The sequence below is a fragment of the Thalia democratica genome, unplaced genomic scaffold (assembly GCF_965202585.1).
Source record: "Thalia democratica unplaced genomic scaffold, ktThaDemo2.hap1.1 HAP1_SCAFFOLD_1686, whole genome shotgun sequence".
Classification (NCBI taxonomy): domain Eukaryota; kingdom Metazoa; phylum Chordata; class Thaliacea; order Salpida; family Salpidae; genus Thalia; species Thalia democratica.
Window position 1 is genome coordinate 1 of NW_028140511.1, and position 12,500 is coordinate 12,500.

Here is a 12,500-nt window from a genome sequence, read left to right on the forward strand (position 1 = left end):
TTGAGAATAGGTTGAGGTCGTTTCGTCTCTAATCATTCGCTTTACCAGATAAAACTGCGACTAAGCGCCAGCTATCCTGAGGGAAACTTCGGAAGGAACCAGCTACTAGATGGTTCGATTAGTCTTTCGCCCCTATGCCCAAATTCGACGATCGATTTGCACGTCAGAACCGCTACGGCCCTCCACCAGAGTTTCCTCTGGCTTCAGCCTGTTCAGGCATAGTTCACCATCTTTCGGGTCCCAACAAGCACGCTCTTGCTCGACCCCTAGGACGCGGCCTATGGGATCGGCCGGCGATGCGCCTAATGAAAGGATCTCGCCTCGTTTGCCTTCACTGTGCTTTCGGGTTTCGTACTGCCCAACACCTCGCGCGCGTGTTAGACTCCTTGGTCCGTGTTTCAAGACGGGTCGGAGACGTGGCCAGCTTAAGCCGCAGACCCCTGGCGTCTGAGCGCTAACGCGAAGAAGGCCTTGTACAAACTCTAGAGACTGCGAGCAGTTTCCAAAGCCGTATTCCAGCGATCAACACGCAGCCTGTCCGAAGACCGACGCGGAATCTCTCCTCGGTCGCCGAGCCGAAGCTAATCGAACGCCTATAACACTCTTCCGAAGAAGAGCTACCTTGCGAACGACCAAAGTCAGCCCAGCAACCGGTCGCGGCCCTCGCCGAACGCTAGTGCAGCGCCGCGACGCCAGCGCAACCGTAAGAGTCTCCGAAGATCACTCAAACAGTAGGACAGCTCTCGCAGCGCCTGAAAACGTCCGGCGACTCGATGGGCGCCTCCGTTTGCCTCCAAGCGGTTTCACGTACTCTTTAACTCTCTCTTCAAAGTGCTTTTCAACTTTCCCTCACGGTACTTGTTCGCTATCGGTCTCGAGCCAGTATTTAGCCTTAGATGGAGTTTACCACCCGCTTAGGGCTGCATTTCCAAACAACCCGACTCCGGGAAAACCGCTAGGACGAATTACGACCGCCGCCAAGGGCCTAACACCCGCTCTGGGAAAAGGCCTCGATCAGAAGAACGTGGGCAGTCGTTGGTTCGCCGCATGCTGAATTCCATACGCTACATTTCCTCGCCCTCCAAAAAGGCTCGGATTTAGCGCTGGGCTTATCCCGCTTCACTCGCCGTTTACTAGGGGAATCCTTGTTAGTTTCTTTTCCTCCGCTTAGTGATATGCTTAAGTTCAGCGGGTCGTCCCGCCCGATCTCAGGTCAAAAGTGATGTACTATAAAAGTACATGCGCTTTGTACGTCGGCCTTTTGAAGTCACTTAACTTATTCTCGAGCACCTACCGTCGTTGCTACCTCACCCGAGGCCAGCAGGCTGCTCACGCTTCAGCTGTGAAATCGCCAGACCAGCTGTCTTTGACGACACGCTCCTCAATTAAGAAACGAGTCGCAGGCACTTTCAAACTAATGAAAGGATCGGTGTGTTAAAGACCCTGAGACGGACGTGGCCCCAGGATTACCCGGAGGCCGCAATACGCGTTCAGAATATCGATGCTCAATGTGTCCTGCAATTCACATTACTTCTCGGAGCTAGCTCCGTCCTTCATCGACGCTCGAGCCGAGTGATCCACCGCTAAGAGATCTCTCGTGTTAATCAATCTCAATGCAACCAAAAAATCGTGTTCAAAAAGAAGCGGCCGCGCCAGCACTTGCGTGCTGAATTATTACTCCCGCTGTCAGGAAGCAACGCGACCGAACTATAACAGTTACAGGGCTCGGTCCCTTCGAAGAAGAGACGTCGCTTGAAATCAAATTTCGATTCGTTAATGATCCTTCCGCAGGTTCACCTACGGAAACCTTGTTACGACTTTTACTTCCTCTAAATGATCAAGTTCGATCGTCTTTTCGAACACCGGCGAGTGCGTTGCCGCACGTACCAGGCTCAATCGGAGGACCTCACTAAACCATTCAATCGGTAGTAGCGACGGGCGGTGTGTACAAAGGGCAGGGACGTAATCAACGCAAGCTAATGACTCGCGCTTACTGGGAATTCCTCGTTCAAGGGAAACAATTGCAAGTCCCTATCCCTAGCACGACCGGGGTTCAACGGATTACCCGGACCTTTCGGCCTAGGGAACACACGATGATCCGGTCAGTGTAGCGCGCGTGCGGCCCCGAACATCTAAGGGCATCACAGACCTGTTATTGCTCAATCTCGTGTGGCTAAACGCCACTAGTCCCTCTAAGAAGTTGTCTCCGACCCAATGGGTCGAGCAGCTATTTAGCAAGTAAGAGTCTCGTTCGTTATCGGAATTAACCAGACAAATCGCTCCACCAACTAAGAACGGCCATGCACCACCACCCACAGAATCAAGAAAGAGCTCTCAATCTGTCAATCCTCGCTGTGTCCGGGCCGGGTGAGATTTCCCGTGTTGAGTCAAATTAAGCCGCAGGCTCCACTCCTGGTGGTGCCCTTCCGTCAATTCCTTTAAGTTTCAGCTTTGCAACCATACTTCCCCCGGAACCCAAAGACTTTGGTTTCCCGGAAGCTGCCGGACAGTTCTTAAGTTCGACACTGCCCGATCGCTAGTCGGCATCGTTTAAGGTCAGAACTAGGACGGTATCTGATCGTCTTCGAACCTCTGACTTTCGCTCTTGATTAAAGAAAACATTCTTGGCAAATGCTTTCGCAGTCGTTCGTCTTGCGCCGATCCAAGAATTTCACCTCTAACGGCACAGTACGGATGCCCCCGTCCGTTCCTATTAATCATTACCTCGTGCTCCGAAAACCAACAAAATAGAACCGAGGTCCTATTCCATTATTCCATGCAACATTATACAAGCGTAAAGCCTGCTTTGAACACTCTAATTTTTTCAAGGTAAACTTGCCGGACCACCGCAACACTCAGTTAAGAGCACCGCGAAGGCACCGACCAACAAGAACAACGAGGCCAGTGCTAGCCTTTCGACCGACCAACCTCGCCGTCCCTATATCCAACTACGAGCTTTTCAACCGCAACAACTTAAATATACACTTTTGGAGCTGGAATTACCGCGGCTGCTGGCACCAGACTTGCCCTCCAATGGATACTCGTTAAAAAGTTTAAAGTGTACTCATTCCAATTGCAGGACCTCGTACGAGGTCTGCATTGTTATTTTTCGTCACTACCTCCCCGAGCCGGGAATGGGTAATTTGCGCGCCTGCTGCCTTCCTTGGATGTGGTAGCCGTTTCTCAGGCTCCCTCTCCGGAATCGAACCCTGATTCTCCGTCACCCGTTACAACCTCGGTAGGCCGATACCGTACCGACGATAGTTGATAGGGCAGTTGCTTTAATGAGATGTCGCCAGCACTAGGCCGTGCGATCCGCAAGCTTATCCAGAGTCACCATTGTAACGACCCGAAAGCCGGTTAGTTTTGGTCTGATAAATGCGCGCCTCACGTCAGTTCGGCGCTTTACGCATGTATTAGCTCTAGAATTGCCACAGTTATCCATGTAAAAGCGTACAATCAAATGAACCATAACTGATTTAATGAGCCATTCGCAGTTTCACTGTACGTGAGCTCGTACTTACACTTGCATGGCTTAATCTTTGAGACAAGCATATGACTACTGGCAGGATCAACCAGATAACTATCCGAGGGCGTTTAAACCCGTTGCTCGACTGAGCGTTTTTACTGTATAAATACAGACCTTTTCTATCACTCGGCTTAAAAGCCTTGCGAACGTTACTGAAAGTCGGCGCCGGCCTTTTGCTGTTTAAAGCGCCAGCCCGCGTCGACTGCAGCATGCAGCTATACAACTGACTGTTCTTTCTCCCGACCAACCGTTTGCCTTCTGCCGGTTAACTCGTCAGCAGCAACACGCCATCTGTCTGCTGCAGTTACCCGCCTCGAGCCGTGCCTGCGTCGGCTACTCGTCTCGACGACTTCGCAAAGCTATAAGCCTACCGCCGCTGGACGCTTGTAGTTTTTCATACGCTGCTCCGATGCGTTTACATAGCACGTTCGCCGCCGCTGCAATAGCCGCGCCTCGGGTGCTAAACAGTAATGCTTTAAGCCCGCTTTCTCGCCAAGTCGACCGAACGCACAAACACGTCTCTCTCACTAGTGTAAAGTAATGCATACGCGTATGATGCTCAAATGTTGTTGTTGAACTTTTTTGCCGATTTTTCCCGATTTTTTTTAAATTTCTTTGTTTCTTTTCAATTTTTTTAATATTTTAAGCTTATTTATGCTACGTTTAAATGTTTTAATACTTTTTTTATACTTTATTTAATATGTTTAAAAGAAATAAATAAAAAATAATATATATAAACTACTTTTTATAATGTTTTAAATATGTTTGTTTATTATAAATAAGCTTTATTTGTATTATTTTTTATTTAAACTTACTTTTTAAATCTTTATATTTGTTTTATCGTTTTAAGCACATTGCGATAAATATAATAAACAAACAATTGAATAAAAATAATAATAAAAAAAAAAATAAAAATAAAAACATAAGCTTATTTTATATGTTTCATTTTATTTTTATTTAATAACCTTTTCAAACCTTAATACTCGTTTTATTTTTTTAAGCAGATCGCGATAAATATAATAAACAAACAATTAAATAAAAATAAATAAAAATAAAATAAAAAAATCAAACATAAGCTTATTTTATATGTTACATTTTATTTTATTTAAAACTTACAATTTAAACCTTTGTATTTGTTCTATTCTTTTAAGCACATCGCGATAAATATAATAAGCAAACAATTAAATAAAAATAATAATAATAAAAAAATCATAAACTTATTTTATATGTTTCATTTTATTTTTATTTAAACTTACTTTTTAAACCTTTATAGTTGTTTTATTTTTTAAGCACATGGCGATAAATATAATAAGCAAACAATTAAATAAAAATAATAACAAATAAATAAAACAATACAGCTAAACTATAAAAAGAAAACTAAATAACTGATAAATACTTGTAAAACATTATTTGAAAAATGTATTTTGAAACACAACACGATTGATTTATAAATAATAATATATTTTTAATTTGTGTAGTTTATTGAAAGTAGTCTCCTTATTTGCTTCTGGTTTTACTTGAGTTACACAACGTTAAATAAACATACTTAACTAAAAATACTGTCATTTTAATAAAACTAAGTACAAATACATTGAATTAACATAGAACTTTAAAAAGCCTTCGCTAGTATCTGTTGGTAACAGTAAATAACCTATTATGACTCACAATACAAGAGTGCGAAATTTATTTTTCATTTGATTTTTCAGGTATTTATTTATTTGTGGAAATAAACTTTTTTATTACATTAGAAACTAATAGAATTTTTCCTATAACATATACCTATTATTATATTTAGTATGCTTAAAAGTAATAAAATGAAACGTCGCGATTATATAATAAACAAACAATCAAACAAACAAAGAAAAAAAAAAAAAAACTATTTTTTTAAACTTATAATTTTATAATTTCAACTATATGTCTTATTTTATTTTCATTTAAACTTACTTTAAACCTCTGTATTTGTTATATATATTTCAACACAATACGATTAAACTATAAGACAAACAACAAAATAAAATAATCACATTAATAAATACACTAAGCAAATAGCTAGAATAAATATAAATAGTTCAATATATACAATATATTTCTTCCATTTTTAAGTTACTTGTTAAACATATTTATTTAAACATGTTTCTTTAGAATATAAAACTAGCAGTTCTACAAATAAAGAAATTAAAAAGCCAATACACATAACACTAACTTTTCATAAATTAGATATGCAAATATGAACAAAATAATAACTAAATTGTTAAGCTTTTGTAAACTGTGAACTTATAAACTTATAATAACAATTGCATATTCACTATTCACAATAGCTTTTTATTTAGTACACAACTGGTCTGTAAATTGTGTAGTTTATTGAAAGTATAATCCCGTTTTGCTTCTGGTTTAAATAAAGTTATACAACACATACTAAAGTAAATTAAATAAAGTAATTCACTACTATCTATTATATAAAACCAATTTACAAAATACATTAAAATAAATAAAAATGAACTTTGAACTTATAATAATATAACTGCATATTCACTATTCAGAATTGCTTTAAATTTAGTACACAACTGGTCTGTAAATTGTGTAGTTTATTGAAAGTATAATCCCGTTTTGCTCTTGTTTAAATAAAGTTATATAACACATACTAAAGTAAATTAAATAAAGTAATTCACTACTATCTATTAAATAAAACCAATTTACAAAATACATTAAATTAAGTTAAAGTGAACTTTGAACTTATAATAATAACTGCATATTCACTATTCAGAATTGCTTTAAGTTTAGTACACAACTGGTCTGTAAATTGTGTTGGTTCTATTCAAGTACTCTCCTTGTTTGTTTTGTTTTAGTTGTATCACATTCAATACACATAATAAAGTAAACCAAATAAACTCTATTAATTTTAAACTAAGTACAAATACATTAAGTTAATACAAAACTTTAAAAAGCTTTTGCTAGTATCTGTTGGTAACAGTAAATAACTTATTATGACTCACAATACAAAAGTGCAAAATTTATTTTCGTTGATTTTTCAAGTGATTTGTTTGTGGACAAAAAAACTTTTAAGTTTAGTATAAAAGACTAATTGTATTAATTTTAACTCAGAAAATTGTACTCTACAAGATGGTGCCATTATTTTTTCGATATCTCAAACTGGTCAAACCACTTTTTTAGCGCTCTAATTGGTTTAAACAGCAAATAACGTTATCTGATTGGCTTACGTTTTTATTTGCTAATAACTAGAATTTACTTTTCTTTTAAGCGTTAAAGAAATGTAAATAAACGAGTAATATGTATAAATAGGTCAGAAAGAAAAATAGTACAAAAAGATGAATTCAAAAAGCAAAAGCCTACGGCACGTGGTATTCCCAAGCGGTCACCCATCTAAGTACTAACCACGCCCGACACTGCTTAACTTCCCAGATCGGACGAGATGGGGTGTGCTCAGTGTGGTATGGTCGTAGGCGTTTGAAAGCGTTTACAAGCCTTTATAAACCCTTCGGTTTGTTTAAAAAACCTATTTGCACTTGATTTACAATCAATTTGATATTTTAAAATTATTCCTTATAAAATTTTAACCTGAATTAACCTTTTTTTTTGTTTTTTTTTATCAACAGTTACTCCCAAACTGTACTAAAACTGTATTGTAACTGTACAAAAGTGTTTGTTTAAATAATTGTTATCTATAAATTACCTAAGACCAGGACAAGTAGAAGTAAAGTTTATTGAATTATTGAATTAAATAAATAAAATCGTAAAATAAAATAATACAATATGTTTACAATTTGTCATTGATCTATCCATTTATGTTATTGCATTACAAATACAAACATTGCATACATTCAAGAGTATTATTCATCAATCTTTTCAATATAATAAGTTTTAAATTTATATTTATTTTTAAATAATTCCTGACATTTTAGATTACCTGAGATTTTTTTTTAATTAAATTAATTTTAGTAATTATATACTTGACGTTCTATTTTGTTTAATTTGATAACTCAACCATGTTTATATTTTTTTATAGTTTAACAGAACTATTAAACTAAAAGACATTACATACAGCTTCTAAAAGTTTTAAACACCTTAAAAAAGTAATATATAAAATAATTGATAAGAATATTAAACTTATAAAAATTTAGTAAAAGGTTATATAAACGTTATTTAAATTAATATAAGATAGTTAACTTATTTTTTCATTTAATGTGATATAATATAAATATATTTTGAGAGACAATTAATTAACGTAAACAATGTCATAGTGGAAACTGCATGTCTGCTAAAAACGTAAAACGCAAAACTGCTTTAATAAATCACTAAATAACAAAAAAATTGCCTGTCTAGCAGGCGTTCAAATTCAAATGACAAAGAAATTTAACTCCGGCTCTCAAGTATATGTCTTGCGTGACGACTAGCGGGACTCGATCTCACAACCTTCCGCTTATGAGTTAGCTGTCAAGACCAAAGACCCAACGCCACGACAAAGATAAAGAAATATTTTGCTATATAAATAGGTTGATTTTTATAATTTTGTCAATTACAATTACATGTCAATTACAGTGTCAATTTGAATTTAAATTAAATTAATTTTAGTAATTAAATACTTGACGTTCTAGTTTGTTTAATTTGATAACTCAACTATGTTTATTTATTTTTTACTAATTTTAAAATTATTATTATACAATATATTTGTTATATTATATTTATTTTATTACTTAAACTTATTATATACATTTAATATATAATATTATTAAATAACTTTATTAACGAATTAAAAACAAAATATTATTATTATTATGTTATTAATTTAGTGTTTTATTTTAAAGATATATTAAAGAACTAAACAGATATTACCCCTAAAAAACTTTGTTAATAATATATAAAAAGTACTCAAAGTCAGATTCGGAAATATATATACTGTTTTTTTTCATCAATATTGCAGGTCTGCGTAGCCGGGGGCTGTAATCTAGCTGCCAGCAGGCCTGAAATGGTGGCCACTATTGTTCAATGTTCAACTTCAAATTCTTTGAGATTATACTGTACTATCTATCTATTTAACAAATCTATCTAACAAATGTTGTTCAATCTAGGTTGTGGGTACTTGGGTCGAGTAATGCCTTTGACTTACAATCTGTTGTGGATTGTCAATATTTCTCTATCTATCAATAAACAAATCTATCTAATAAATGTTGTTCAATCTAGGTTGTGGGTACTTTGGTCGAGTAATGCCTTTGACTTACAATCTGTTGTTGATTGTCAACATTCCTCTATCTATCAATAATGATTATATTCAATATTAAATGTTGATTAATTCAGTTGTAAGAAAACCAGTGCGCTGGTTAGGTTGGGTAAGGCCTTCGACTTACAATCTTTGGGATTATCAACGTTCATCACAAGTACAGTAACGATCTCATTGAATTTCCAGTTGGAACATTGGATTGTAGTGGTGGCCTACTCTTTTTTGCCTAGTTTGACAAACTATTGTATATATATTGTATAACTTTATTTGTATTATTTTTTTTTTAAATTACTACTTATTATTAAAGAATTAAATTTTCTCCATTGTTTTCTCCATCGCGAACATTAAAAAAAAAAACTATGTATTTGAACTGTTTTTTATATGTTTTGTTTTATTTTTATTCAAACTTACTTTAAACCTCTGTATTTTTTATACAATACGATTAAACTATATAACAGAAAAATAATTAAATAATCAAACTATTGAATAAGCAGTTAAATAGTGTGTTTTTTTATGCTTCTTTCATTTTTAACTTACTTGTTAACCATATTTCTTTTATTAAAGTATAAAACTAACAGTTACTAAAATAAAATAATCATAAAGTCAATACACAAAACACTAACTTTTTATAATTTAAATATGCAAACATGAATATAGTTATGAAGTAAAGTTATTCAAAGCTTATAATTATGAAACTTTTGTATAATATTTTTGTTTTTTTTTTGTAATAACTACAAAATTGGTATTTTAGTTTATTGTTAGTAACTAAATATTTATATTTATTATACTTAAAAAAAAACTTCTATACTAACTCTAATTTCAAAGCATATTAAAACATACAAATTTTACCAACTAAATATTTATTTTTATTTTTATTATTATAACTTTCAAACATAAGCTTGTATACCTTATATACCTATATACCTCATATAGGAGGCTTGACATAACATAACATTATTTAATTCTTTTTGTTTGAAATAAACTCATTTAGTTATTAGTAAATTACAACATAAATGTTTATAACAATAAAACTAAGATTTAGCTTTTGAGTTAGTAAACTTTGATAGTTTTCTTTTAATAGTTTAATAGTCCTTATTTAAGTTCAAACAAAATTGCTATATATTTAATACACATACAAAAGTAAACTAAGTAAACGTAATTCAATAGTTTCTATTAAGTAAAATTTATTACAAATACATTAAGTTAATACAAAACTTTAAGAAGCTTTTGCTAGTATCTGTTGGTAACAGTAAATAACTTATTATGACTCACAATACAAAAGTGCAAAATTTATTTTCGTTTGATTTTTCAAGTGATTTGTTTGTGGACAAAAAAACTTTTAAGTTTTAGTATAAAAGACTAATTGTATTAATTTTAACTCAGAAAATTGTACTCTACAAGATGGTGCAATTATTTTTTCGATATCTCAAACTGGTCAAACCACTTTTTTAGCGCTCTAATTGGTTTAAACAGCAAATAACGTTATCTGATTGGCTTACGTTTTTATTTGCTAATAACTAGAAGTTACTTTTCTTTTAAGCGTTAAAAAAATGTAAATAAACGAGTAATAAGTATAAATAGGTCAGAAAGAAAAATAGTACAAAAAAGATGAATTCAAAAAGCAAAAGCCTACGGCACGTGGTATTCCCAAGCGGTCACCCATCTAAGTACTAACCACGCCCGACACTGCTTAACTTCCCAGATCGGACGAGATGGGGTGTGCTCAGTGTGGTATGGTCGTAGGCGTCTGAAACCGTTTACAAGCCTTTATAAACCCTTCGGTTTGTTTAAAAAACCTATTTGCACTTGATTTACAATCGATTTGATATTTTAAAATTAATCCTTATAAAATTTTAACTTGATGTAAGTATTTTTTTTATTAATACCTTTTTTTTTTGGTGTTTTAATTACAATTACTCCCTGTAACTTTATTTAAGACTTTGTTTAAAAGATTGTTAACTATATTCTATATTAAATACTATGATAATTAGAAGTAAAGTTTATTAAGTAAACTAGATTAGATTAAACTAAATAAAAAATATTGTTAAAATAAACATGTTGTGTTTAGTTTGTTTTACTATTTCTCATTGTTCTATTTATAGATGGTATTGTTTTACTTCAAGAATATTTATAGTTAGTTTCTAAGGAATATCTCATACTACATCAGATTTTACGATTAACTTAATTTTAGGTAATAAAATATTTGACGTTTAATTTAATAACTCAACTATGTTTATGTTATAAAATGATAGTATATAATACACATACATTATAATGTAATAATATAACTAGTTGTATAGTATAACTAGTTGTTTACTTTAAAATGAATAATTAAGTGGAAGAATTAAAAGAACTCACATTTTTGAAGAGAGCGTGGAAAACCAGAATAGTCTTTTAAAACATTTATTAAATTATCGATAAATATAGAATACAATAGAACTAAACATATAAACGTAACTGTGGTTGCTTAGAAACTAAACAAGAAATTTTTTAATAAAAATATAAAATAGTAAAATAAAATAAAAGTAATATAAATTATATTTTTAAACTAAATAACAATTCACGAGCAATATTAGCGCAATGTCAGAGTATGAGTTTATAATAAAGGAATTGCTTCCTTGGTGTTGATACTTACCTTATTCAAATAGAATACATTTTCAGCAATCAGGCTTGTATTTATCTTAGCGCGCGTAACACAACGTTTGTGGGTTTTGGCACACTTTTGTCGATAGTGGGCGCCCCGCCTCTTAAGTACAGAAATTTCGGGAATTTTCGATTTTCGGAATTCTGACTCGACAGATCGTTTTTGTTTGGTCCAGAGACCCCGTAAAAATTTTTCAGCCCATTTGAGGCATGATGAAAAAATGTTATTTCGACCCCCTTTTTTTAGGGGTTACGGGGACATCGACCCATTTTTTGGGAATAAAAAACTCCTAGAAAAGGACCACTTTTCTTCTTTTTTCGAATTTCGACTTTTTATTTTTTTGGAAAATTTTTCTATTTTCTTTGTTTGTTCTATTATAAGGTCGAAAATATTTTTTTTGAGCTTCGCAACGCATAAGGACTAACGTAAGGTAAGTTTTAAAAGATTTTTTTTTCGATAATTTTTTCTATATTTTTTGTTTGGTCCATTACAAAGTCGAAAATATTTTTTTACGGCTTCTAAACGCGTGTAGATTAACCGTAGGTAGGTTATTTCGAAATTTAAATTTTTCAATATTATTAATATTTCGGTAGATTGTTCGATTATCAATCTTTCAGCACCCAATAAGTACATTAAAAAATAAAACATGAAATAAAAACATCAACTAAAATGAAAATAACATATTCTGTGAAAAAACCTGCGATAATTCTTTATGAAATTTTCTTTGTCACATAATTGGAAGCTAAGAAAAACCGGAAAATGTTTCTTGAAGCCATGTTTTTGTATGTTAAATATGTGCAAGCTGCCGATGTCAGAAGACTGTCGACAGCCGAAAAAAAGTCTGTTAAGACTCATTGAAATTGCTCCTGTCCACGGAAATCTTTAGTAAAAGGCGAAAGATTCATTCGTGTACTGAACTGAAGCCAGAGTGATTAGCAACGGTTGCCAAGGCTTTTTCTATGGGCTTTACCATGCTACAGGTTGTGAATAAATGTATACAAACTCCCCCAGAGGGGAGGCGAGCCGATTCCGGAGGTACTGCAATACCGGACCGACTCTTGACGAGCAGGACAATAAATTGTCTGAACTGC

At 33.6% G+C, this 12,500-nt stretch overlaps 6 non-coding genes and 1 pseudogene across 6 annotated transcripts in view; all 7 read right to left on the reverse strand.

Moving 5' to 3' along the window:
• Positions 1–1,216, reverse strand: LOC145848810 (large subunit ribosomal RNA; annotated as a pseudogene; the record flags this gene model as incomplete).
• Positions 1,217–1,438: 222 nt separating this feature from the next.
• On the reverse strand, positions 1,439–1,592 carry LOC145848814 (5.8S ribosomal RNA). Its single transcript, XR_014372173.1, has one exon. It is a non-coding gene; the product is annotated as a 5.8S ribosomal RNA (ribosomal RNA).
• A 182-nt stretch (positions 1,593–1,774) lies between these two features.
• Positions 1,775–3,582, reverse strand: LOC145848806 (small subunit ribosomal RNA). Its single transcript, XR_014372167.1, has one exon. It is a non-coding gene; the product is annotated as a small subunit ribosomal RNA (ribosomal RNA).
• Positions 3,583–6,873: 3,291 nt separating this feature from the next.
• On the reverse strand, positions 6,874–6,992 carry LOC145848803 (5S ribosomal RNA). The gene has a single exon (XR_014372164.1). It is a non-coding gene; the product is annotated as a 5S ribosomal RNA (ribosomal RNA).
• Positions 6,993–10,391: 3,399 nt separating this feature from the next.
• On the reverse strand, positions 10,392–10,510 carry LOC145848811 (5S ribosomal RNA). Its single transcript, XR_014372170.1, has one exon. It is a non-coding gene; the product is annotated as a 5S ribosomal RNA (ribosomal RNA).
• Positions 10,511–12,226: 1,716 nt separating this feature from the next.
• On the reverse strand, positions 12,227–12,341 carry LOC145848805 (U5 spliceosomal RNA). Its single transcript, XR_014372166.1, has one exon. It is a non-coding gene; the product is annotated as a U5 spliceosomal RNA (small nuclear RNA).
• Positions 12,342–12,422: 81 nt separating this feature from the next.
• The window catches only part of LOC145848804 (U2 spliceosomal RNA), a 196-nt gene continuing 118 nt past the window's right edge, over positions 12,423–12,500 (reverse strand). Inside the window, exon 1 of the small nuclear RNA XR_014372165.1 lies at positions 12,423–12,500. This exon is cut by the window's right edge and continues 118 nt beyond it. This is a non-coding gene — a small nuclear RNA (U2 spliceosomal RNA).